Raw genomic sequence first — 27,626 nt, 5'->3', positions numbered from 1 at the left:
AATGCGGTGGGCGAGGGAATAGACATCCCCATTGCGAATTGGTTTTGCAGCTAGCGCGGAGCGTTACACGGCACACGGATGTGGGGCAAGAGATATGATTCACATACCGGTTTTTGTGACTTGGATTTTCTCTCTCTTTTTCTCGCCTAGCGTTTGGCCGATGGTTGTAATGGTTCTTAAGCATGAGAATGTTATTTTTGAGTGCTAATTTTGAAGAGTTTACTTCAAAGGTATTGCTGGACTTTTGGGGTTTTCTTTTTTAAGGAACTTTTCGCGCCTGAACGTAGGCAATCGTTGCGACCTCGCTTGGATGATACGCTGACCCCAGTCCAATCGATTGTGCGATATTAAACAATGAACGACACACTTCGTAACAACCCAGTGTGCAATTGCCTGCGTAGAATGGCCATCTTTATCACCCATGTGGCGCAAGTACGCAAAGCAAGCACGCAAGCACGCACGCCACATATTTGTCGGACTCGCGCACGCAAGCGCTCTTCTGCGCTCGCTTTTATCACGGTGATGACAAAATTCAAAGAAAATTCACTGACGCAAACGAGCACACACACACACACCACATACCAGCCCCGTCAAAATCACGCCGTGGCCTCGAAAACAGACCAGAAAACAACAAGAAAAGTTGTCACCAAAACGCGAGAGAAGAAAATTAAACCCCGTTCATTCCTCAGTTGGGTGGTAAATAAAATCCGCTGCGAAGCACTACGAAAAGCGAGATGCGAAAGAACGTGTGGACGATCGAGAAAGAAAAAAATCACCCCTCAAATACTTGGTGGGAGGGGTGAGGGGGTGGGGCTGGGCACTCGGCGGCGATCGCGAAACCAATGGCCTTTACCTAGAACCGGCAGCATAACTGGAAATCCGCTTGCGAACACACTAACACACGCGCACACAAACGAGAGAACAAGCACAAGAATCCGACCGTAGAGCCGAGCGCACGTGCGTGCGTTGGTAGTTGGCTGACGTTTTTGACGGCGAAATAGCCCCGGTCCCAGACTAACCCGCTCGGCACTGCGCCGGGAAACGTACTGACTGCGGTTTTGCAGCGGGTTTCCGCTCGCGCAGTGCTGCGCGATTGCAACAACAAAAAAAAAACGCGAGGCGCACGCGCGGAACCATGCAACCCGCTAGAGTGCAGCCGTCACACCGCCGGGGGGGGTTTGCCATCACGGTCGCTGCGCTTCCGAATGCGCTTCTTCAGCGGCAGCTATCGCTCCGGATTAGGGAAAGGGAGAGAGCCACCAAGCGACGGAAAAACAACAGTTACAACCAAGTAAGAGAGTAATGGGCGAGAGTTGAAGAGACAGGGAGAAAAAGAGAGTGAAAGAGAGCGAACGAGTATGTTTGATGCAGCAACATAGCTGAAGGGTGCATGCTGCATCGGATGAAGCACAAGTGTGCAAACCAAAAACCAGAAGAAAAAGCTTCGCCAAAAAGAAAAGAGGGAAGCATTCGCGAACCACAACACTGAACTCTTGAACGGTTCCGTTCCCGTTCCGCACAAAAACGACGCATCGCGAACGCCGCTGGGAAGCTTGGTTGCGCTCGTAGCGCCCCACCCGCAATACATTCACTCACACGGCTGGACGTCCATTTCCGGTTTCACACCATTTTCCCCATTTCGATTTTAATTCGTTGCGTAATACGCGTGTTGGCGGTTTGGGTTGTGTGTGAGGGTTGAGTTGTGATGAACTTTAATTGCAAGTTCTGGTTAATTAATGGACAATGGAAGGATTTTGGGGGGACGGACGGTTCGGTGATAGAGACAACAGGACGGGCAGGATTAGGGATCAAATCTCTCGTACTGAGTACTTGCCTTGACCTGATGTGGTATCAATAAGTCGCGTAAGTCATTAGATAGCCGAGAGCGACCTTGACAGGTAGGTCGTTAAGCCAAGAAGAGGGAGGCTTTTGGACGCACACCTGTTTGCAGATAAGTCCTAGCAGATATCCTCCCGTTTGATTTGTGTCTCCGTGACCTCTGGTGGTGGCTCCAATTGCCCACCATTCTCTTGGGAGATTGTGTCGTTTTTTGAAGCTTTCATTTTCCCTTCTTGTAGAAGAATCCATCAGCTTTAAGCATTTACGGAGCATTCTCTGGAGGAACTTCAAACGAAACACTCAGAAACAACTCGTTATGCTGCTGAGATCATCAACTACACAACATCAGAACGTCAACGTACGATGATCCATTACAACTCCGTTATCAGCTCACTGAGCAACTTCAATCAATGGTCCAATAGTCATCAGAACTTGTCCAACTTTTTTTCGAAAAACTTCCACCCTTTCTTTTTCTCTTCCTTCCTCGTCTGGTGACTCTTCACTGTATCGGTTGTCCAAGAGAATCAAGAGAACTTCTAAGCACTAACCCCCCCCCCCCCCCCCCCCTCCAAAAAAACCCAAACATACCATTCCTTCATTTTGTCGATTAAATTTTCCGTCACGTATCGGAGCAGTGTGGCGGGAGGGGACTTGTGTTCCGGGTGTTAGTTCTCCGACATGGTATTAACAAACTTTCCGGCACGGTACCTTACTACTACGATCAACCACGAGACAGCGAACAACCTAGTCGACGGCTAGTTATCCCGGACCTATCCAAAGGACCAAAGGGACAAAGTTTTCTAGCCGGCACTGACCGGATACACCCGACGCTATCTTATGTCACGGCCTGTGTCCGGTCACTAGCAGGCTGCGGCAGGCAAATGTTTCAAATACTTGACACGGCAAACTTCATTTCATTGCCTGGTTTGTGGTTCGCTCACTGCGCCTGTATATGTGATGTGCGCCCAGTGTTCGTGTGATGCGGCGTTATTGTTTTGTTTGTTTTTTTTTTTTTGCAACTCTGTACTAGACTCTATTATTATCATACTTTTTGTTTTTGTTCTCTATTATGCTCGTGGCTTATGTATGAAACATTCTGCACACATGCAGGACGCAACGTTGGTGGGGAACGCCTTGAAGGAAAAACAAACGAATCTTCATCAATCCGGGCGGAACGCGACTAGTTCGCTGGGCCCTCAGTACATTGGGCCAATCCACAAAGATCCGTGCCGCACAATCTCGTCTCCAATTTTGGAACAGGCCCGATTGTGATAGACGGCCTTCGGGAATGTTGTTTTTGTTTTCAGCGACCGAGCACCGAGGAGACGTGCCGGAAACTGGACCAAAAGTTTGTGTCCCGAAGTTTTTGGCCGACATTCCGGTATGGACGCGAAGAACGAGAAGGTGAGAGCGAACCAAAGCCGAAATCGGACACTCGGGAGGAGAGGGGAAGGGGCAAGAAATAAGTTAGTTGCTAGAATTTTTGTTGCGTGTACCATTCTATGCTTATTTTTCGCACTACTCAGGTTCTCCACCAATACTGAAGCTGTCGCTGAAATGAGAGAAACTTCGCCGCCTCGAATGGCTCCTCATATCGTTTGGAGCCCGGTGAGCGCTAGCACCCGTATAAAGACACCGAAGTCTTTCGATGCATAGCCCCAAATTGAAGGGAGTTGGCACTGTGCAACGTCCCTCCGAGCTGCTGACAAAAGATTGGCAGGAAATAGAGCCGAAAGTTTTGCTTCCCAAAAAATCACTTCGCTTCGAACGTACCGAGAGCACCGAACTAGGTAGGTTGCGGCGGTCGTTTTACTCATTCCACCGTGACTTACTGACTGATCTTCCGTACTCTAGCGGTTCTCCGTTGTACTGTTGCTGGACTTCAAGGCTCTTTTTTCTTCTGGAGAAGAGAAGGATCCAGGTAAACCAACCAGATAAAGTGGATCCATCCGACACAAACCCGAGGGGGGTGAGATGCGAGATAACAAATGGCAGACAGCTTTTCGGAGCTAATTATTTCGTAGTTTCTAACAATTTAGCGCACACAAGTGAGACGTCAAAGCCACAGACATGGGGTTATATTTTTTCATCAGGATAGTATTTCGAGCCAAAAAAACACCGACTATCTGTAGTTCTCCGCAAACGAGTAAGATTATTTGAGATCAAATTTGAGCGTGCGTTACCCCACACTACACGGGTAACTAGGTGGTTTGAGGTTTGTTGCCTAGCAAAGGTATCGCTTCGCACACCGATGTTAATTAAAACCATTGGCACCTTGCCTTCATCCTTCTTCCGATACAGCTGTTAATGCGATAACGATATCAACCGTGCGAGATCGACACACACACACACACACACACACACACACACACACACACACACACCCATGAGACGGAAGCTGTGAGCTCTTGAAACGAAACACAAACAAGCTGGCAACAAGGCAACGGTTGGGAAGGGATCTTGTCTAACTATAGGCGATTTTGGTACTCCCATACGATATGATACTGAATAGCCTGCTCGTCACCTGGGTGCTTTTCACACCGACCACTTGAAGTAGCAGTGCAGGAGAGCTTTTTTCCAAACTTTCCCCACCCGCTGTGGCTTTCCACAAGAGGAAGGCGTCCTGCAAACTTTCTGGCAGGTGATGCCGGTTGTCGTTTTCGGCTGGAAGAAGTGGACCCAGTTGAGCTAAATGTAAACCAACCAGTGTGGAGGGTTGGGCATACATCCTCAGTGCTCGCAAAACATACACAATGCCACACAAAGTTGAGTCTGATTTTCGCAAACTAAAGGCTTACCTCATATTTTAGCACAGGCCGATTTGTACAGGTGCATCTCCATCTCTCACTCTAACCTCTAACATCTCATTCCTTCAAAGCAGCTCACAGCAGCTTAATCTGCCCCCGTTACAGCTCTTATTGCTCGGTAAAGAATCCTTGGAGGGAGAATAATCTACACCCACAAAAAAACAAAAACCGACAAAAACCTCCGGATGTGTTAGCTGTAATCAGTTTCCTTTCCCACCAATGGGGGATTGTGTTTGTTATTTTTATATTATCTCTCTCGGTAAAGAGTTCGCCGAGCGGAAGAAAGTGTTCCTGTGTGAGCTCAATTTAACTCAGGCAGATGAGTTATTATTGTACAGTCGTGTTTAAAGCACCGAACGTAAAGGATCCGCCATTTTTTGTTTTTCAACTCACAGCGGAGTCCTAGCCAGTCGGGTCGAAGGGTGCAATGTATGCAAAGCTCAGAATGAATGTTGAAAATGGAGTACAAAAGGGCGCACTGACAAACAGAGAGAGAGAGAGAGAGAGAGAGAGAGAGAAAGAAAGCATGAAGCACAAGTTAAAAAAGCAAACGGTTTTATTCCGCCAGCTTACCCATCCACGCGTCCAACTTTTCTCTCTAAAGCGGACAACTTTTTCGTGCCCACTTCTTCCAAGCACACACACACACACTCATTGTTTCTAGGCGCTGACAGCTGGGCGCTGTGGAACATTGTACACGAGTTTAGTTTGCTCTGTTTGTGTGTAAGTGATTATGGTAATTATCATCCGGGTTTTCACCCTTACCCATCCATCCTATTTCATTGATGATCATTTGGTAGAGGTTTTCCAAAAAAAAAAAAAAAATAAACAAAGAGGAAGAGATGGAAAACTGGTAAAAATTGGGAAAATCTAAGCACTTTTGCAAAGTGCCGGAAAGTAGAAGCAGCAGCTGGTTTTGTTTGCCGTCAGGTATGATGTCTTACTTTTTTTCTCCCTAGCGCACAACTTCATTTTTTCGGTCCAGATCGAGCCGTCATCTCTGCGCGTCGATTGGTGGAATAATTCTTCTTCGCCCTAAACTTTGCCATAGAAATAAACATCACCGATTAAAAGTGCTCCAGGGTTCAAGGTACAGCGCCTTGGTGTTACCTTTTTACCTCAAGGTCCTACGCCCTACCTGTAGGACTTTCCCGCTCGCTAGTATTCGCGTGCCGTATTAAACTGTCAGCAGGGAGTTTAAAGGGCGGAGGCTATAGAACGATTACGACGACGATGATGGATAATGATAATCGACGCCAACGCTGAACCAACATCATCACCACAGGTTGTTCCGGATGCGGTACACCGGAACCGAACACTGATCGGCCAAATTTTATCCAACGAGCGCACTCTTCATGAGCACAACCATAAAGGTCATTCCAGGCTTTTGCGCGTCGTTCGAAATCTGCCAAATCTTACTACGATGCGAGCGTACGTGCTAGAGAACAGTTGGATTCCTACCAACACGGCTCACCTTCATCAAAATGTAATTTGTTCTTGGATGCCCCCGCAAAACGCACCCCAATTATACCGCCATCGGTGGACAATCGGGCGGCGCAAATGGGACGAGAACGAGAACGAGAACGTCGTCAACTTCCCCGGGAGCCATTCGCCAAAGCTGCTTCCGCAATCCTGGCCACACCTATTAAGATGTCGGTCGTTATGAAATTGTCCCAAAGATTTGAGCTTCACCGGACGATTGCTTGAACGATTTTTGGACCGCTTCGGGCGGTAGAGCGTCACGCGATGGGAATTTGTTTGCCACCTCTTGGAAGGTGAAGTGCGTATCCGGGTCCCCGTAACAATGCAAATGATGGCGACGGTGGGATGATGCCGTGTTGTTTTCAAACACTGCTGAAAAAAAAGAAGCAATCTCATCCTATGAGTCCTGTGTTTCATACAACGGGCGCTGATTTCGAAACACGCCAATTTAGCTAATGACAACCTCAAACAATCTTAACGTTTTGGTAGGACAAATTTCTATCCAATGTTGGGGCTATGTGTTTTTATTTTTGTTTTTCAATTTCCACTTAAGAAATTTGTCCTTAACACTACCCACAGTGCGCTACTTCTCACTGCTGGAGGGCAAAATCTGAATGTAAAATAAAAATTAATTCAAATCAAACACTGTAAACGAGAAGCAAGCCATGTAAGGATCATCGAGGAATGATAAAAATGGTGAAACACTTTCCACCGGGGGCGAAGAATCAGCAAGAGAAAAATAAAAACGTTTGCAGAATTCTTACGACCACGCTGAAACCTTCGTTAAAGGTTAAAGGGAACTACGTTTAGGGAAGCTAAAAAAGCGTACGTCACTGGATAGCCCATACGCTATCCAGTGAGGACACAAGCGTTCCGTTTGGGTGTTGATAAAAGTTTGCTTGTTGTTCCGTTCGCATTGAATGGAAAATGTATAAATTACTCGTTTCCAATGTTGCAAAAGTTCTGTTTGACTTACAATTGTAAAATAAACATTCCTAAAATGTAATATTCTAGTCTGCGTTTAGGGTGAGGATGCTATCCGCATTGCATACCATTCAGGGGTAAATTAAAGCTTTCAAAATGTTTGAACATTTTGACAACTTTTTCAGCGAAAAAAAAAAAAGCATTAAATGATAAACATAACATAGCTTGATGTGTGTGAATGCATCATCGTTCTCATCAGCAACATCATGACCAACTTTTCTATTTTACTAGCGAAACACTTTCCCTCCGCACCTAACGCGAAACCGACAAAGCTAACGCGTTGACGCTTCCGTGACTCGCGGCACAAAAGCAACAGCAGCTACCCGCACCGTGACCAGGGCGTGCTGCTGCCGTCGATAGCGCGAAAAGCTCGGCACAACATTTTTGTGTAGGATATTTATCTTTGTCGTGCACGCGCACCCTGCGTAAAATTACATAACCGAGGGTTCTCCTCGGTCCATCCACTGGCTGCATGGTGCCAGCGAGCGCGAGGAAGTCAGGGTGGTTCACCTACGCCTCGAGAACAACACTTTAGCTGAGCCCTTTTCTACCTTTGGCCTCCCATGCCTGTGAGCGATTTTCACTCATCCTTGACACCCACCCACCCACACACGCATACATCCACGTAGGTGCCACGCGCTCAAGGAGAAAACTTCTTCGTCTCTCTCTCTTTTTATTATTAACGGTTTTGCAATTCGTACATTTGCAACTTGGCCTGACAAGCACCGAATCGCCCGGACCAAGTGATGCGCTCCAGTTTCGTCCTTGCTTTGCTGTTTGTCTGCTGTTGCGTTGCGTGCTATTTCGTCAAGTTTCGTTTCGCCTCTTTCCGGGCATCACGGAGGCGCCTGTTACGCAGCATTACCCACAAGTTCGGATCCAGCACACACACACACATACATAGTCGGAGCCTAGCATTTGATTGTTCGCCAATTTATTTGCGACTCGAAGAATTGGGTTTTGTTTTTCCTGTGTGTGCGCTCCTTTGATTCTCAAGGAAATATGAGTGGGTGTGCAACCGGACAGGGTGGTTTTTGAGGTGGGCTTCTATTTTTCAACATTCATACCCGAATGTTGCCCGTCACCAAATACACATACACACACATACACACACACCCAGAAATCGAAGGGAATTCGTGTTTGTTTAGGTAGATTTGTTCACTGCTCCATACATATTCTACTCCTATTCTGATTCCATTCCCAACGATGGCGACGTCTGGGGGGAGACGGGGAATAAAAAGGAGAAAGAGGGGGGGGGGGGAAGGGGCTGACAGTTGAGGAAAAAGTTTTTCCTTCAACTTCAACAATTTGTCCGAAAGATGTCGGCGCATTCGGACGGCTCCGAGATAGAACCGAGCCCAGCAACAGCAATTGGAAAACCCACAAGAACATTCGAGCGAGTTTGAAAGAATGACACTAAGAAATGGGAAAGAAAAATCACACCCATACGTAGGAAGAACGAATTCAACAGATACAACAATCAAACCAATGGCAGAACGAAGAAGAAACGACAACAACAAACAAAAAAGCAAGAGCTGAATAAAGCAATGCAATCAGGGATAGAAAATAGAAAAACAACCCCAAAAGTTGTGGCCAATTGAATCAACTTCCGCCCCCATCCCCCTCCCCCCGGTTTGAGAGACGGAGAGAGGGAATCAAAAGGAGGGCATGCTAGAGAAATAGTCAACAAAAAAAGAAGTGTAGAGAAGGGTCTGTGAACGAACAAAAAAGACAAGCAAATTTGTGGATTCTTCACAATTACTACTTTTTTTCTACACCATCGCAAGCAACCTAAACCTAAGAAAAACAAAGATAAAGAGTGTGTGTGTGTGAGGGAGAGAGAGAGAGAGAGAGAGAGAGAGAGAGAGAGAGAGAGAGAAAGATATAGGAGAGAAGAAGAAGAAAAATGTGCATCACTCAAGTTGCCAAAGTTGGCGTAATAACAGTGGAAAAGAGTTTCACAAGAGAAGAACAGAGCAGTAGGAAAAGAAGATGCAACCGGAAACATTCAAACTTGCCATATGAGTGTCAGTTTCGAGAATGGAAATGGATTCAAATTCTTCTTTTCTCTCTCTCTCTCTCTCTTCCCTCTCCCTCCCCACAGCTCATACCCACCCTTCCCTCCTTAGTGACACTTTCGTGTCATCATAGTGAACCTCCAAATTAGAGACACCACATTTTGGAGCGTCTAACAAATGGCACTGACAATGACAACCTGCTCGTTTCGTTTTCTTACGAATTATGCAAGAACTGTGTTCTCATAATTCTAAGAATCACCTCAGCTCAAGCAGAAAACTGCTTACCTTGCAGCAGATCACTCTCTCGGACTATGTGTTGGATTCAAACCTTTCTCTCGATGTTATATTGCAGTCGCCGTAACCATAAATCGTTAACAACCGCAACTTCTTTCCCCCCCCCCTCCCCTTCTCGAGCCCGCTAAGAGTATCGGGTGGGGCGTCGGCTATTGCCCACGAAAGAACTGGGCCACATTTTCATCGCGTAGTACCTTTACTGATGGCACCTTTTGACCTTTTAAAACCCATCGTTCAAACGCAGTAAAGGAGTGAGGTTGCAAGAGAACTTAATGAGATAACTCGCAAGAACTTCAAACATCTTGACGGGGCTCTTGGTTTCTCCTCCGTTGGCGTAAAACCACTCTACGTCCAGCTGCAGCATCCCGAACCTCCAGAGCTCCGTAATCCAGCCGGGGCGATTCAATCGATATACAAATTAAAAGCTAATCACTGTCAATTACCATGATTAGATCGGAAGTTTTCTCCATGCCGGCTCGTAAAAGGGTGGTTGCCTTCTTCTCCAGGCAGACTCCTCGAATGTCTCGAACCACACAGACCCTCCCTCCGCACACCCGTTTTGATCCAATTGTGCAAAGTCGGTGTATTAACCGATAAGCCTTACTGCCTGCGGACGATGATGCTGAGATGGTGCTGATGATGCTGCGAACGGTTTTTATCTGTTTGTCAACACCGTTCCCAGGCACCCTCCACTACCCCCTCCCCCTCCACCCGTCGATCTTCAGCATTAAGCTGTCACTTAATCAACATCAGGGAGGGGGGGGGGGGGGGGTGGTCGCTACTACACCACGTTTTAAATAAGCTCATTATCTGCAGCGGCTTTTGCGTGCAGTCGCATTCGCTGCTAATTAAACCGAAACCGAGATAGCCGCCGCTGTGCCAACCGCACAGGCAATCACGGGTTTGTTTTTGTTTTGCAAGGAAAATGTTTACAAAATTCGCTTGAAACACTTTACGTGCCGGGCTTTGATCTCGCACGGAAGGAAACACTTTCAAGGCGAACTCCGAAACACCTTTATGGGTGTGCAAGACCACACGAAAAGGCCAGACCCGGTCCCCCTAACCGTGTGATTGCATTGCCGTCGATTCTTACTGAACTGTCTTCGCTTTGCATCGCTTCTACTCAACTCGCTCAAAAACTGCGCTATTCGAAAAAACCCCTTAGGCACCATTTTGTGCCGAAATCGAGAATCTTCAGACATTCAGATTCAGGTGGCAACATGTGTGCCACCGGGTTATGGGTACTTTGGTTTTCCCAATGCGGGAACGAAGAAAAAGAAAACTCCTGCCTTTTTACAGCCCTGGCAAACAGGAGCTTGCGAAGAGACTTCCATTTTTTTTTTGGAAAATGTAAAATTAAAAAAAAAAGCAACAAAAAACTCCCAACACGGGAAGCAACGTTTTGTTCCGAGATGCAATGCGCCTTTCTTTCGCTGAAGTCTTGGCGTTTTTTTTTTTTGTTGCTATTTCCACCCGCTTTTCGCTCAATCCCATCGGCAATGATGGCCCTTTAGATTTTTCATATTAAATTTCAAACCTTCGCACGGCCTCTCCCCAGGTGGACGGTTTTATGACGACGGCTTTCTCTTCTGCTTTGCGAACGTGTGTTCTAAGACGGCGAAGGCATAAACATACATACACGACTCGCACTCACACGCACGCAGGCGGATTGGTAAGATTGGGTAACATTTCTTTCCATTTCTCACTCAATTGAATGTTTAATGTGGCGTGGATTGTGGGCCTCCCAGTTGTAGAACGGCGAGCAAGAAAGCCACGAACGCATTCGCCTACAGTCACACGACGCCTCCGGTTTAGCGCTCCGATGCTAGTCGGATTGCATACGTCGCAGGCGCAAAACAGTGTGGGGCGCGCCTACGGCAGCCAGAAGAGGAGACGGTGGCAAACGGGGGGCACACGCTGGAAGAAACATAAATTTTCTCTACCGTTTCACCCTGTCAATGACACCGGTGGTGTCTTCTCAAGGAAGGAGAAAATAAATGGAACAATATTTTGTACGATGGAAAAACTGCGTGCGGGAAAAAATGCTTTAAAACAGGACATCCGAATCATTATGGTGGAAATCTTTACGAAGCAAGCATCAACCATGTGTGTGTGTGTGTGTGTGTGTTCTATTCTGGCAAACTAGAACATGTCGAAGTTTTACCATCCACCAAGTGGATGTGAAACTGCAAAACTAGCTCGTTCTGCTTTCGATGGCTAGAGTTGCATTGCACTCTCGCTGCTCTGGCTGACACACCGGGAGTCTATTTGCCACTGCGCTGCGTTTACTGGTGCTGATGTTGCTAAATCGTCTCTCATATTGCACCAATTTCCCCGCGCCTCGCCGGGTGTTGCCCAAACCCTCCCATCCCACCAGCAAATCGCCGATCAAATATGTTAAATCGGGTGTCACAAGCAGCTCGCAACACCCAAGACATCCCATGCTCCGCTTGTCTTGCCGTGGTGTCTGTTGTCTTTTGTGTCTTGAGTGTGAAAAACGAAACTCACACATTGGCCACTTCCACACCGCTGGTGAAGTGATGATTTGCATGCAGTTTATGCAGTTCTTCAGACCATTTGCACCTGTTTTCCTTTTTTCTTTTTTTTTTTTGCTAGACTTCACCACTGTTGCAGAAATACACACAATTGTTCACCCCCCACCAGCCCAAAAACCCGGCTGGCTTGTATATGGTAATCTGTTACAATCGAAAGCAGTCCCGAAAGACGAAAACCGATCCGGACCGCTGACGGTGGAAGATGCGAGCGTAAAACCGTAGGAAGACCCCGGTCGAGATCGACACGGTTTCGCGTAGCTTTTGTTTGGTTGGCCAGACATCCCCGTTCATAACAGAGAGCAGTAAAATGCAAACGATTCGATCTTGCTCGTTGCACAGCGTGCGAAGCGGAGAAGATGACTTCCCATTTCCCACCCGCATTACCGCCACAGTTGGCAGCCCGCCGGTACGCCATCAGTGCGCGCGCCTTACCACTTTTGCCCGTTGTTGTTCATTTGCATTCCGAATAAGCGTTTTACGTTCCATTTGTAATTTAAAACGAAATGCTACCAAGTGCCACAGCATTTGCCAGGTCTTACGGAACCTGTGAAGGTGTGAACTTCTGGCGGGAGCGCGTTTGGAAGTTCCTTTCCGGTCGTGTTTAACGCTTCACGCGCAATGGCTGAGGAGCTTCGTGCTACTGTTGTTGTTTTCTTTGTGGGGTGTTGTTGATGTCAGGAACCGCTCACTCTTAGTGGCTGGTTGTACAAGCAAGATGCGGTCTTGCTAGCAGCACAGGAACCGATTGCTATAAATCCGAGCTTTTTTTTCCCGGCGCCCCAAACTCCCACGCGGATGCAGACATTTGCGCCGGATGCCGATGTACACCCGCCAGTACCTCTCCCGAGACACCCATCAACATGCAGCCCTAATACTGACAAACGACAGACTCGCTCTGGTGAGCAAACTGTCCGAATCGAACTTTGTCGTCTAGGTTGGAAAGAACGCGCGTCTCTGTGGCTCTATGTGAGCGTGCGTGCTTGTGTGTGTGTGTGTGTGTGTGTGTTTTTTTTTTCTTCTTCAGCGAATTTTTCGACCGACAGAGACAAACGTTTCCCCACCGATTCGCAACTTTGCTGTAACGGTCCCGGGCTAAGGGATGTCCCATGATCCCCGATGCATCACGCTAGTAAATCGCAATTAATTTTCCGCTTCCCAAATCTTCCCGTCCGCGTCGGATGTCTGATGCGACGAGCGTTCCGTGCGGAGTTTGACTTTGCGGGTTTTCGCAAGAAAATCAGTTTGGTCGGTTACGAGAATCTAATGGTCGCTTCGTGCTGATCCCACTGGCATTACGTTCATCGATAATAACGTTGTCGTTTATATGAGCATGACTTTCAAACGTTGGTTTGAAGAAATAAGCTTGAAGAAATAAGTGCGCCTAAAGGTATGCAATCTGTTTTGATTTTACGCTAAAAACGCATATTGCATACTGTAGAGGCGCTAAAATGTTAAATTTAACAGCACCTTGCACGCTATTACTTCACGAGCTTTTCGGCTAACCTGATTAGCGTGATGTTTGGCACACCCGGAGTTGTAGCGACTTTCCAAAGTGAGAGGAATTTGGAATTTACTAACACGAAATAAACATCTACGCGACTGCATGGATGCTGCCGTGCTTCGTTGCTCTTAGCCGTGGCGTGTTTGCATGTAGCCATCAGTACAGGAGCAATCCCCACGTTTTCATTTATAAAAAAGGGAACAAGGAACTCAACCCAAGCCGGCATTGGGCACAGCAAACTGTGGCAAAACGTTGAATATTTGCTCCCCCGCGAAACCCCCCAATGAAGCTAGTGGGACGACTGTGCGGCTGGAGCATACTTTTGTGAACTTTTCAACCATCCTCAGCGCTCCATTCGGCGGGCAGTAATGATTCTCGTTAGCGGGATTCTTCAAACGATAAAACTCGGAATCATCCTGACACATTCCTTTTTCTTTTTGCCGCACTGCAACTTTCCCCTGGCTCGAGAGCATTCCAGCAGCAAGTCGAACTTTCCGGAACCCGGGCCCATAGCTTAGACGAGCCCTCAATCGCTTGCTTTCAGGAGCGACCCCTTCCACCCCCAACCCACCCACCCCCGCGGCGTGCGGCGTATTATCATAGAACAATCAAAATTCTCGCCGCTCCGCGAATGATCCCCGCTACGAATCTCAGGCTTTTCTGTGTATGTCTGTGTGTGTTTTTGCTGTTTTTAGGGGCCTCAGTCGAAAAGGAAGGTTGAAATGAATTTTACTGTCAGCAAAAGCCCGAGCAATTTCGTCAGTCATCTGATGCCGGACGGAGACAGATTTCATATAAAACTTGCCACTGGTTGCAGTGGGGGACGAAAGGGGACAGAGTGGGTGTGGGGAAGAGGGATACCGAAAAGGGCAAAGTTTTGAGAGTGTGCAACGCGACGAGCGACGGCAATGAATATGCCTGTCGCCTTTTGATCCCCAGCTCCTTGGGCATAATCGTTCCGTTTCGCTCGCCATGGCAATGGTGTGAAGGGGTAAGGGGGGAGGATGGGGGGGGGGGGCAGTGGAGGGTTTAGACGAAGAATCTAAAGTGCGATTAGATTATTACTTCTTCGCATTTTGCCTCGCTTTACCGGTTGTGTCTGCTCTGGTTTGGGAAGAGGAGTACACTTTTTTCGCGAGTTTGGCGCCTGAAAGGTATGCAAACATTTTTCAAAGCTATCAAAGCACTTCCAGGAATGGATGCTTCTTTTGGGGTGTATTTTGGTGGCTTCTTCCTGTGCGTTTGTGCGTTTGTGTGTGCGTGTGCGTGTGTGCTCTCCCTTTCCTATTTCCTCAATCCGATATGATACGCAAGATGGCGATAAATTTGCCAGTAAAAGATACGGAAAACTTCCGAGCGACAGCGAAAAAAAAACGAAAACAACCTCGATTCCAGCAATAACAAACACATCGCTCGCATCCATCCTTGCTGATGTGTACAGACACCGATCGGAAACGATTTTACTGACGTTCGACAATTTTAGAGAAATTCATTACGCATTCGAAACGACACACAAACAGCAGTAATTTCAAGGGAGAGCAAACAAACAAAAAAATCCGACATACTCCCTACCATAAGAAAACATGTCGTCTTCTTCGTTCCAGGAAATTGCACAGAAGCCATGCCCAGGCAGTGGCTACAATCACCGTCTAAATGCGCCCTCATAAATTCCGCTCCAGTGCCAAAATGGGTAACGTGGAGGATTTTTAGAAGATGCGTGAAAATCAGGGGTTGGGAGAGTGCAGCATCTTATTATATGCTAACACATTCATGCAGGCGGTAAAATCTGGTCGCGCGAGCGCGCGCACAAACACACACACACACACACATATTATTAGTCAAAGTCTGTAAACAAACTCATTAAAATGGCGGTGCAAAGTGGTTCATGTGCGGTGGGGCGCTTCACTTTACGCCGTTTAGCACTGGTTTTTTTTCTTTTTTTCAGCACGATTTAGAAGCAACCCAATTCCACCATTTCTTGCGGGTAAGGGGGGGGGGGGTCGTAAGAGCGTTTGAAAGGCCTTAAACATAAACGGCACAAAAATATTGCACACACGGCACACGGCGGAAACCAGACACGACGGTGGCGATGATGCCACCGCATAGAGACTTGGAAGAAATCTCACTTTACGATCAATTGCTCGGGTGTGGTATTTTTTATAGCCCTTAGGATTGTATATTTTGCAATTTGCATAATACTTCCCCCGCAGCCGGTTTCTTCGCCCCGGCTGCCGCGGTTGGATTGATCTGTAGCTGTAGTGCCACCCGGGACGCAGAAATGATCGTAAAAGCATTATTTACAGCAATTTGTTTCAAACCGCGCTTGGAGCGGGCGAAGATGAACCGAAAAGACATCCGGTCACGAGTGCCGGGCACGCATCGGAGGGCCCGTGTAATCTCGCTGAGTGGATGTTCGGTTTTTAAGAACAAAGAGTATTTGCTAAATGTTGATGCACACAGAGCGGAAGTTGATTGCGTTGCGCCATTGTGTGTAAACAGTCGATGCTAGCGAATTGTTGCATGTTCCCAGAAATTGTGTGTGTGTGTGTGTGTGTGTGTGTGTGTGTGTGTGTGTGTGTGTGTGTGTGTGTGTGTGTGTGTGTGTGTGTGTGTGTGTGTGTGTGTGTGTGTGTGTGTGTGTGTGTGTGTGTGTGCGCGTGTGTGTGCGTGTGTGTGTGTGTGTGTGTGTGTGTGTGTGTGTGTGTGTGTGTGTGTGTGTGTGTGTGTGTGTGTGTGTGTGTGTGTGTGTGTGTGTGTGTGTGTGTGTGTGTGCAAGATACTGGGGAGGTCCACATTAAATAATCAGTTCGAGTAAGCTTCCAACCCCAACCACACCTAGGACATAACGGCATAACGGAGTGGATTTTTTTTTATTGTTTAATAATGCCTGACCCTTCACGTTGCATACTGCCGGGTACGGCAGGATACTGCAAACACAAAAGAATTCCTATGAATAACTCTCGTAGGCACAAATCGAATTTCTGCTCCTCTGGACAACACAGTGGCCGGAACGTTAAGGTGCATTTTTCAAACCATGCCAGGCTAGATTTGCATCGGTGCAAATAAAAAAAACAGCACACTGCAATGAGTAGTATTACCCTTCACATGGTAGTACCGCATTCATGGCCCATGTTTGAACTTGTACGGTATTGGCACGCTTGCCACAACTATGGCGAATACGTGCGCATAAAATATAAATGAAAATATTAAATTCTGAAATTAAAACAACAAACAAACGCTTGCCATCCCAGTAATAACAAGCACAACCGAGAACCCCGCCAAAGCAACGCGTCCACAGCGTAAACACACAGTTTGCCGGTGTTGGTCCTTCTCCGTACGCCCGAATGGTAGGCACACCGCATCACATGATGCATCGGTCGTGTGCAGCGATATTCGATACAAAAGTGTCACACTCACACACACACACAGGCGCGCGGGTTTTGGGGGCATGAAAAATCTATCTTCATTTTATTTATTTTGTCGCATCCGATTTGATTCCCATTCTCTGGACACTCTCTCACTCCTTCGCCACCCTTTCACACTGCTTTCACCGCGAGAGTTTGAGGTGGATAATTTTATTTTCACCCGTTTCCCAATTATTACGCTAAGCTGGGTTGCCCTTTTCTTTTTTTTACATTATTTGTTCGATCGCGTGTCGTTCACCTAGCACACACGCACACACACACACATGTGTGGCATTTGGCGTCAAACAAAACAAAAAATTCCCCTCCAGTTTTCTCATGCCATGGGTGCTTTTTTCGTTCCACATTGAATCGCACACTTTATTATCATTCATAATAGGTGCCTTTGCGAGCCGTTCATTTCAGCCCATTTTACGACCGAGCGCGAGCGAAAGGTTTCGTTTCGCAATCTGTCGCTTAAATCGTAAAAAAGGATAACCATAAAAAAGTGGAATAAAATACAACCTTCAAAGCGACCCCCTCAACGCACCCCACCCCACCCCAGCCTACTGCATCAGTTGCAGTGCTGACGTTTATCATGCAACTTGTCGTAAACTTACATGCATTATTTATGTAATTTGTACCAGTCGGGTGTGTGTGTGAGGGAGTAGATGTGGGGAAGGCATCGTACTCGGGACAGGAGTTCACAAAAATATTTTTTAAAAACACTTACACACACACACACGCATGGTGATCGAACAGTTTCAATTTTTCGTGCGAATTGGTGCGCACGCTTGGTGCAAAGAGCGCAAAAAAATAAATAAAACCATAATAATGGGTTCTGCAAAAAGGAGGAGTCGAAATACCAACCAGCAACCGGTGTTGGAGTAAACGAAATGAAAAATGACCAAACTGCAACTGCACTTTGGTGGCGACTTTTCGGTTTTATGTTTATGAGAACTGGTCGACCTTTCGACCTTGCGCTTGTGTAATGAAGAGCAATATGCCAAGCTGGTCGTGTGTGTGTGTGTGAGAGAGAGAGAGAGAGAATGCATACTAATAAACGTACTTTAATAATGTGCTTGTACAGGTGTGCTACATTTGCGTGGAGGAATGAAAAAGTCAGTCATCTGTTTATGCCGATTTCTTTGCACGGCATCGTGGCACATAACGTTGTGAAACGATCAATAAATCGACGCTTTTAAGCGGGAGCTAATTTAACTACGCCCTGGCACAACAGCGCGCCACAAAGTATGCAATGTAGCGCTTTTTAAAAAAGTAATTTATTTCATAATGCATACTTGCAGGCGGCAAAAACGCATCTTCAACAGCATCTCCGCCGGCCATATCTCTACATCTTCAATCAACACTCCAGCGATACACGATGCAGGGCAACGGGTACTTCCGTTTTTTCGATAGGATGTACAAGAGTCCTTCTGGTGCTCGCACATCGTGCCCCATTATGCCTGAACAAGAATCGGCTGAGAAACGAGTTGACGGAGTGGTTGTGAGCGGAAAGCACAAATTGATCCACATGTCGTAGGCGATTTTAAAACTTAACCCATAAAAATGGAGCCAAATGAGTAAATCCTGCTTAAGCACGTACCCGAACCCTGCCATTTCCCCGACCTTTCCCATTTGCTGCCGGGTGCTTTCAACCGCGGGCACTTAAACACGGCGAAAGCACGGGGACGTGAAGAATTATGGTTGAGAGCAAAGCAGGCTGAAATTGAAAAGGGAAGTGGAAGACCAACTCACCCCGGTGATGTTCGGCTTTGGAAGACGCGGTCGACGGGCGGGCGCAGTTTCACTATCTGTATCGAGCCAATTGCCCGCACCGCAACCACTATTACTAACGCGGGCAGTGCTACCACCAGCAACAACCGTGTGTGAGCGGCAAGCAAAACCCGGCAGCAGCAGCACCACGTGTTACGACGCGACCGTCAGAAGTAACTGTTTGGAAAGGCAACACATGCTAGTCGACCTACCTGGAACGGAAGAATGGCAACGTGAAGGAAATGGGACGGTGAAGGGATGGATTCATGTTTTGGGTGGGAGAAAGTAGGAAGAGAAAAAACCAAAAAAAGAGAAAGAGAAAAAGATCCGGTTAGTATTCAGTTATTTCCGGCCAGTTATTTGGCTTGGTGCGACCCGAAAAATATAAGGGCCTCGACCATGGTAATGCATTGGGTGTTTCAGTGAATTTGAAAGTTATTCAGGTAAAGTAGAGGCAGGAAGATTAGTTAAAAATTCCGGACTACAGACAAAATTCACTTCACGGAAGTGAAGTCATCAAGAGTCAATTCAATTGGAATATCTGGTTTAGAGTACTGAGCGACTTCAATAGTCCATCAAGACTCTGCCAAGGAAGACTCGGCCTCCAAGAGCTTCTCACTAACGGGTCTCAAAGGACGCTGGGTAGCTCTGCGCCACTAACGGAGCTCTTCGGTATGCGTAAGCGCGGACAAGACTTCCCTAACAGCTGGATTGCCTACACTAGCCTTTAGATTGGACTCTAGCAAGTAAGTTGAGAACTTGCTTGCAGACCTAATAATTTAGCTCCACAAAAAGGGTAAAAATAAAAACGCTGTGCCAGCAGCAACATGCACCTACTTCTCTCTTCTACCCTCCTCCGCTCCCGGCATTTCTCTGGCCCATTGTCTTAAGCCATTAACATTAAAACAACACAGGGCTTTATTTCAGAATTTTACCAAAAAAAAACTGAGGAAAAAAATTGAGCAAAACACACAGAATGATGAAGCATAATGTCCTATCGGTCCGAGGACCGTTGTGCGCCATTTTTACACTTATCACCGGTAAAAGTTACTGCCACTAAAACGCGAATCTGTCTGCTTAAGCTGCGAACGGCGGTGCGCGAAAAGAAAAGGTCTGCTGTAAAAATTCATACCTTCATGCCTCTCCTGGTAACCGCCCCCCCCCCCCCCCCTTTCCTCTTTTTCGTCCACGTCAGGTTGAGAATCGAGATAGTAAATAAATAATTACATCAACAGGATAACGACCATCACATCCTCTCCCTTTCGTAGCTACATTTTCGGACCAGAAATACCTCACTGGCTCTCTCGGTACCCGTGTTAAAGGTTAGGAATGTTGAAGAAAAAGGGTTAACACAACCTCTTCTGCAGCAAATAGAAAAAAAAAACATACAGTTCCGGAGCATCCCTTTACGGCTAACGGCGGGTCCACATCGCTGTCACATCGCTCCGACCGGGATAAATCAATTTATAATTTATATTTTGCGGTTGGGATCATTTATGTGTGTGTGTATGTTTGTGTGTGTCGTGAGGGATAAGTCCTTTTATGGAACATATTTCTTTCGCTGTTGATTCTACGGATTTTATACGATCTAGTAAACACGACACCTGATGATGCCTGATATAAATCTGGAGCGTAATTATTCTTTCTTTCACTCTAAAGGGATGGTAAATGATTTTCAAATTTAACATAGGATGTCTCTTCTTTAAAAGGATCTTATTGGAATTACATTTCTCGGCAAAGGTGATGAACCCTCCAAATCCCTTTTTATGCAATTTAAATATCCTTATCCGCTTCCTAACCCTCTTTTTTTTTCTTGTAGCGTATTTGGCTAGTCTCACTAAGCCCTCTAATAGCCGTTTGGCTAAATTACTCAGCTCTCAGCTGTATGCTTCACTCGTCCCCCACATCTCACTTCTTCGTGCTAGAGATTCTCATTCATCGTGGTTCGGTTTTGCGGATGCTTTTATCCAGTTCTCATTTGTGCCGACGTAGAGCTTGGCCAACGGGAAATCGTATATCCTTTCGGCCGATGGCCAATGGTCGATCAAAAACCGTATCCCAGCCCCCCCCCCCCCCCCCCCCCCCATCGCCCACGCTGCTTGCTTCCAGCGTTTAGTCTAACCTCATTTCCGATTGATCCTTTCGCTGTCACTGTGGGCAGCGTTTTCATTTACGTCTACGGTCGGGACGGTCCACGGAACGCTTAGCGCAATTGCAACTGTAGTCTAAGATGGGACCAACAAAAAAAGAAGCTGAAATAACGAAAATAGCTTAATACTCAAAGCTCCGAGGATCTGTGTCTGCCATTTTTTTTTTTTTGCTCCTCCCTGGTCAAGAAAATTCGGATGAAATCGACTGAAAGCGATACGTCGTCAATGAGCCATGGGCACACCGAAAAACGGACGATGCCACGGAATATCGCCGACCCTTCCCCTCTCAGACAGTTCGACCGAAGGGTCGAAGAATTAATTTTCCACTACCTCCTAGGCTTTTTCACTCTCCATTTGCCCCCGCAATTGTTGATGCCATCGTGGCGTGGTCCAACCGACGGATGTTCTTGTCGTTCGCTTGTCTGGCGTTCAAATTCGATAGAACTCCCATGATTTGCGTTGCCAACTCAAAACCCTCACCATCTCACCCAACTTGGCTTGATTGCGACATTTTCTTTGCTTGTTATTTTCCCGCCCAAAGCTCGGTAGGATTTGTCTTGGGACGGCGGCATAGCAGTAACGAATTGGAGGGGACTGTCGTCGTCGGTCGGCTCGCAGGATGGTACCGGATGTACACCAGCGTCATATACCGAGCGAAAATTTATTGCGCTGGTCAATTGCTTGTAAAAGAACGAGTGGCTTGTTGAGCGGCATTGTGCATTCGAGAACGGTACGAAATGCTCTTCCCTGGAAGCCGTTTGCGCTTGCAAACACTCCACTGGTCGAGATGGGGAAGAGAGAGTGCCAGAATTTCCGAAATACGAAGCCGTACCACCGCAGGACAAGGGTCGCGCGGGTCGTCTTTTCTGCAACGTATCACACAGTTGGCTGCAACAAATTGAAGCTTTTCCCGTCTACACCTTTAGTTGTATCTTTCTTGTTTGTTCAACCGTACTTTTTTCTGGCTTGCTAAGGTTCATACCGCATGTCGCCGTGGTTCCTTAACACCTTTCTACTTCAACGAATGACTTCACCCGATGATTCATATGGCAATTGCACCACTTTTCGAATCCTTCGCCTGCGTATGTCACACCAAACAAATAGCAAACGCTGCAACATGTGTGTGTGTGTTATTAAACCACTAGGATTCTACTACCCAAGGCTGAAGAAAACGCTTTACACCTCTGCTTTGTGGAAGCCTGGATGGGATTTGAAACAAGTCCCGTCGTATCAGCAGCCGGCGCCTGGTCAATCGTCAATCAAAGGACATTCGCCCGCGCGTGCTACGCTGAAGACGGTGTATGATGGATGCACGTAAAAGAAATTGCTTCCTATTTTAGCCGAGCTGCGATGCGATCTAACAAGCCATTTTATGCGACACTGATCGATTGCTTCACAAATAGCGCAATTTGGTAGACCTCCCCCTTCGGGAGAGAATGTAAACGATCACACTAAATGAAGATTGAATTTATAAAAACGAACACAAACGTTTGACTACATATCCGCAAGCGAATCCCGCGACGTGACACCAACCGACCCGGGCTCCCGGGGGTCGCTTGGAGCACCGCAGGCAAACCGAGACTCATCCAATCTGAGTTAAAATAATGACACGCGATAAAACTACAATATCAAATCCGGACCGCAAGCGACTACACATCGAGGGCGTGATAGTGGTGCCATATGGGTTGGGTGAGAGCGAGGCAAACAGAACGGATGGGCGGTAATAAAAAATGAACCACATTCACCGAACAGGAAAACCCATCGCTTATAATATCCGTCGCTCCGTGGATCCTGGGCTGCCTTCCTCTCTCGTTTAAGGTTTATCCAGTTTCTTTTTCGTCTTCGCCTTTTCCCGCCACACCAAAGGACAATGTCAGCCCGGGCACGGTTTTTACCCCACGGGCGGCATTATCCGTGGCGCGCGGCAGCCGAAATAGACCGGCCAAAAAAGGCATAACGGCGCTAAATTGCTCTTCATTCTGCAGCGTGTCGGTGGATTGGTTCCGTACATCATGCGGGGACTAATAAGTTTTCGCACGCTTTCGTGGCCGAGAGTAGCGGTGCGCTACCGCGGTGTAGTTTCGCGACGTGTCAGATGCAAACGCCCATCCACCTCCCCCCTGAAGACTCCGCGCGTTATCGCGTTGGGTCGATGGGAAAGTTGGCGCTGCAAAATTAAGCGTCAAGTCACGCAGATTGCATACATTGCGGGGTTTGCAGTACATCACAAAGACGCCTACAAGTATGCAAAAAATTCGCTTTTTTATTACTTTGGCTCAGCTTTTGATTTTGGGGGGGGGGGGGGGGGGGATTTTCCCAATCGTTGCCAGTGTTTAAAGTGTGGAAACTTTTCCATTCACCCACGTTCCATATCGAGGCACGTGCGGGCTTTGGGGAGGGGGGGGGAGGAGGAGGAGGGGTGTCAGTTTCCCAACGGCATGCGCCGTTTCTGGCTCCCGGAGGAGGCCTTGGAGGTATTTGGAAAAGCGGAAAAGTATGTTTCAACGTCCGGCAAAAGGCAGCGAAGATAAGCAGACACTCTCGACAACGCCACTGGCAACGGTGACCACCAAGCGGCTGTGTAACATGGAAAAACGAGTATCTGGTACGAAACGAAATAAAACTAATATGACTCGCTCGAGGTTCAGAGTTGGTGTGTCAAAAGGGAGAACGACGAGAAGCTCCGCAATTTTTTTTTGTTTTCCCACCCTTCCCGATGACTACGAGACGCCCTTTTGCTGCTGCATCTCTAACCTGCATGCAGGTCCTTACTTAACTCCACCACAGCAGCATAAATGGTAGCTCAGGTGGAAAAAAATGAAGATGGAAAGCGTAAAAGGCGCGGATGGAAAGCGTGTGTATTGGGGGGTTGGGTTGGAAAACAACAACTGGTCATAAAAAGCATCTGCCATACTGGCAGAACTCATCTCAACCCCGTAGTTGTCGTCATCGCCGGCAACGTACGTTCGCCGGGCTGCTCATATAAGCATCGGTACCAGCTGGTACCTCTATCACACAGCAGAATGAGCAAAATAAGGGGGTGAACAAGGCGCGAGAGGAAGGCATTTTTTTCCACCGACGCTTCGCGGGATGTCCCGGAGTTTTCCTGCCAAACCAAAACCATCCCCGTTGCCGCCAATCCTGGCTAAAACAGGAAACATACATTCGAGTGAATGAGGAAATGCCCATAAAAACGTACACGGTACCGCACCGAACCACTCCACTGGCTCTGGCTGTCATTCTGGGATGACTCCGGTCATTTTTTTTGTTGTTGTTGTTGCTTCTTTTCTTTGTCTACCGTCCCGTTTTCACAATGGGCTTCAGCGGTCCCCAAAAAGCTGGTTGGCAGTTACTTCTCACCTTTGACCTTCTTTTTTTGGTTCTCCTCCTTCTTGAGGCATCCTTCCGTTGAATCTAAACCCTCAAATGAGTGCCACCGTGGAGCAAAAAATGGCTGACATCCCGCGAGAGAATAAAAATTAATAGCGAATATGAAGCGGTGTGTGGAAGCAGTGCCGAGAATGGAAAACTCTAACCATCTATTTAGAGACAGAAAAGGGAAGAATGACAAAATTCCTCACCGCTCGTAATGTGAACCGATCCCCGGCCGGGAATCTGTGAACCCGGGGAAAATTGGACCTAACGATTCCGGCGCAATTCACTGTCCGGTGATAGTTTTCAGAACCACCTATTACACGCTCCGGACGCAGCGTGATGATGGAATTTCGCTCGTTGCACGACAAGCGTCAAGAGTTCCGTAAAACCATCACGTGAGAATTATAATTACCCGAGCTTGCATTTCCAAAACTGGTACGCGATTCTAGGGGTTTGATTAATTTTAGCCACCACGCTCATCCGCGCTAATTGAAGCTCCGCGCTTTTGGGACGTAGAAGATTGTTTTGATTGTCACGCGCCACCAAAACCATATGGTCACGGCAATTATTCCTCATGGAAATGGCAAAAAAAAACGAATCACCCATATAAACGGTATTATCGCCCATCAAAAGTGAAATATATTCATCCACATAGCGTACCGGTACCGGCGGGGATGGGGTTGAGTTGGGGCAGAGAAATTGTAAAGTAAACACAATCTCCTACATCCCCCGAACTATTGCATGCACAATGGCAGATGTGTCAAACTCGGCTGGTGGCTCATGAGCCCTTACAATGCTGTTAGCGCTGACATGGAGTACACGCGTTAGACTCGTATTATTGCGAGCTCCGACTCGATAAATTTGAAGACATCGGTCCAATGAATCACTGCCGTGTTTTTGCTTGCATTCTACCAGCAAATGATGACTCTGGATGTGCATGGATGTGGATCTTAAATTTGGAACCCAGCTAGGCTTTTTTTTCGTAATGAGGTTATACTCAAGTCTAAGATACACCTACAACCTAGACAAGTTCTTAAGCCACCAGTAAGATTCAGCTCGATTTATGCTCCAGAGACTACAAAAATGTGTCCTCCCACGTCACGTGTTCGTCATCAATTCGACAACACTGTATCTACACTCTGCCAGCTCTCGCTCTTCATTTTCTAACGGCCAGCTTGATGGTTAACGCCTGTTTTGACGCCCTGGACGCCTGGACAGTTGCTCAGATTGTGTGACTGAAAAGGAAAAACACCTTCTTTCTAGGATACACAATTTGTACGACCATCAACGTTCGAGAAGCACCCCAACGGATGAACCAAAAACTCAAGAACACAGTGGAAGAAAACATAAAGTAATGATACTTGCAAAAAGCAGCTACACAAGATAAAGGACACAAACGTGTGTGTGTGTGTGTATGTGTGTAAACTTGTAAAGGGTGGTGATGGAAAATGAGGCAGCTCGAGAAGAATTTTGGGCTCCACTTGTCATGTTTGTGTCCCTAATATATGTGAGTGTGCCCTTAATAAACTGCTGTAAATTATCGCACACACGCACGCACACCTACACACTCAGCGTCGTTCCTCTTCCGGGAAAAGGGCTCTCTGTGTGTGTGTGGGTTTTGTTGTTGCTGCCGCTACTAATGCTGCTTAGTGTCACTTTTACGTTTCTTTGTGGTGTGTCTATCTGTGTGTGTGTATGTAATGAACGGTTTTGCAGACGGAAGACCACCCATAAATCGGGCTCGTTTTCATTAGGAGCCACCCACTGCTTTCCCTTTGCACTGACACACTGATACCGATGGTGGGTGTGAAGTCTTCATCGAACGGAAAACCTCGGATGGTCCGTCATTTCCGGCTATATGGCCTTTTTCAACACACACACCAGACACCCCCACACACTTTTCTTCCACCACGGATGCATTGAAAAGTGTGGAAAGCGGAGCGGAGCTCCCCGCAGTTAAATAGATCGGCATAAAGAAGACACACATTATCGTCCGTGGGGAGGGTTGAAGGGGGTTTTGAGTAACGGTGAGTAAATAAAAGCACCCCTTCTAACAGGGGTATGGTAGCGAGTGGCCCGGAAGGTTAGCCCGCGTTGCTATTGTTAATGAGGAGGCTTTTAGGCTAAATTCTCTTCTCTTGGCCAAAAAAAAAAAAAAACACGACCGCTGCGAAAATGGGAACGGACGGTTGATTTAGGACCCAGGTTTTGTCAACAGACAAAACGTTTGGCCTTCGGACAGCAACAACAGCAACCTTACCCAGGCCATGATGATAAAGGTGGCCTACGCCGAGCTGGAAGCAAAAAGAAAAACGAACTCGGCATCTTCGCGTGCACCGACGTCGGACGTCAATTTGTCACAAGCCGTGCGCGCCTACCGGCGTTCGCATCTCACCAACGGAGCGGATCGGGCGAAGAAGAGCGGTGGAGCGCAGGGGGTGATGGCCTCGCAGGACTATGCTTTGATGGGAAAGTGATAATTTCATTAAATTTACGCTTTCCTAAGCGGCTTGCTGCCGGTGGGGGCTTACACTGCAAGGGGTTGCTGCGTGAGGGCGGGGGGGGGGGGGGTTAGGGGGGCGGTTGTAGAGAAGCTCGCTTTTGTATTTCTAGACCCTGGTGTGCTAATGAACAGCTACCAACTACTAAAGCAAGTCCTTGCTTTCTTCCAAACAAACAGCTGCGTGAGGATGTTGTAATTTATTCAATTTTCTTTCCTCCTTTTCCTGCCGACGTTCGGGTGCCCTCGAGGGACGAGAGTCAGGTTCTGCACCGTGATCGATTTCTTTTGGGTGGGTAAAATATCCACCTTCAGCCACAAGTACAACGTGGCCTTGGTCTGCTGATTCCCGGTGGTCAAACACAGTGACAGTTTGAGAAGTTTGAATTCTTTGAATATGTGTGGATGTTGTGGATGAATAATTTTTTTAGGGTGGCGGGGAAAAGTAAAAATTATTTTCTACCTCCCCCATGCATTGGGGCTTCTGTGAGCTTAGGGGGAAAACAGACAGCTTAGCTCAAGGAACATGGCGTGAGCAGTGATTGTTTCACAACTTCCAAAACCCAATGGCCTGGCCCGGGCCGGGGGAAAAAAACATGCAAAACTCTCGTCAGCTTGGATGGTCATTAAACTTTTTATTCCGTTGTTTTTTTCTTTACACTCTCCATAACCCTCGTACGCCCTGGACCCCCCCCCCCCCTCCCTTTCGTTACCAATTAATTCTTCATCAAGTTTCTTGTATCAGCTTTTGGTTTCTTCTTTGCCATTGACGCGGTGTCCCCGATCCAGTGTAGGCAGGAGGGCTCGCCGTATTTTTGTTTGTCTTGCTCGTGTCTTGTGGTGATTTAGCTTCCATTTTTGTACCACCTCTTCTCAGCACCCTTCTGTACCCCCGCAACTCCCTAAGGTTGGGGGAAAAGATTTGTCCTCAAGGTGCAACTCCA

The 27,626-nt window shown here is 47.3% G+C and overlaps 3 protein-coding genes across 4 annotated transcripts in view; 1 reads left to right on the top strand and 2 right to left on the bottom strand.

Moving 5' to 3' along the window:
- LOC126557930 (UNC93-like protein MFSD11) overlaps positions 1-27,626 on the top strand; it is a 240,393-nt gene that overhangs the window by 53,418 nt on the left and 159,349 nt on the right. The gene's annotated exons all lie outside the window — the stretch shown is intronic.
- Positions 1-27,626, bottom strand: part of LOC126556714 (protein GPR107) — a 381,205-nt gene that overhangs the window by 220,702 nt on the left and 132,877 nt on the right. The window contains exon 1 of one of the 2 annotated variants that reach the window (XM_050212161.1): positions 4,487-4,490. The exons of the other annotated variant lie outside the window; for it this stretch is intronic. The gene's annotated coding sequence lies outside the window, so the exon portion shown is untranslated. Of the gene's footprint in view, positions 1-4,486; positions 4,491-27,626 lie in introns of those variants that run through there. 2 annotated transcript variants of the gene reach the window in all.
- LOC126567280 (uncharacterized) overlaps positions 1-27,626 on the bottom strand; it is a 92,915-nt gene that overhangs the window by 43,897 nt on the left and 21,392 nt on the right. The window lies entirely within an intron of this gene.

The sequence above is a fragment of the Anopheles maculipalpis genome, chromosome X, assembly GCF_943734695.1.
Source record: "Anopheles maculipalpis chromosome X, idAnoMacuDA_375_x, whole genome shotgun sequence".
NCBI lineage: Eukaryota > Metazoa > Arthropoda > Insecta > Diptera > Culicidae > Anopheles > Anopheles maculipalpis.
Note: the sequence above shows the minus strand (reverse complement) of the source record. Positions and strands in the feature narration are given on the sequence as shown.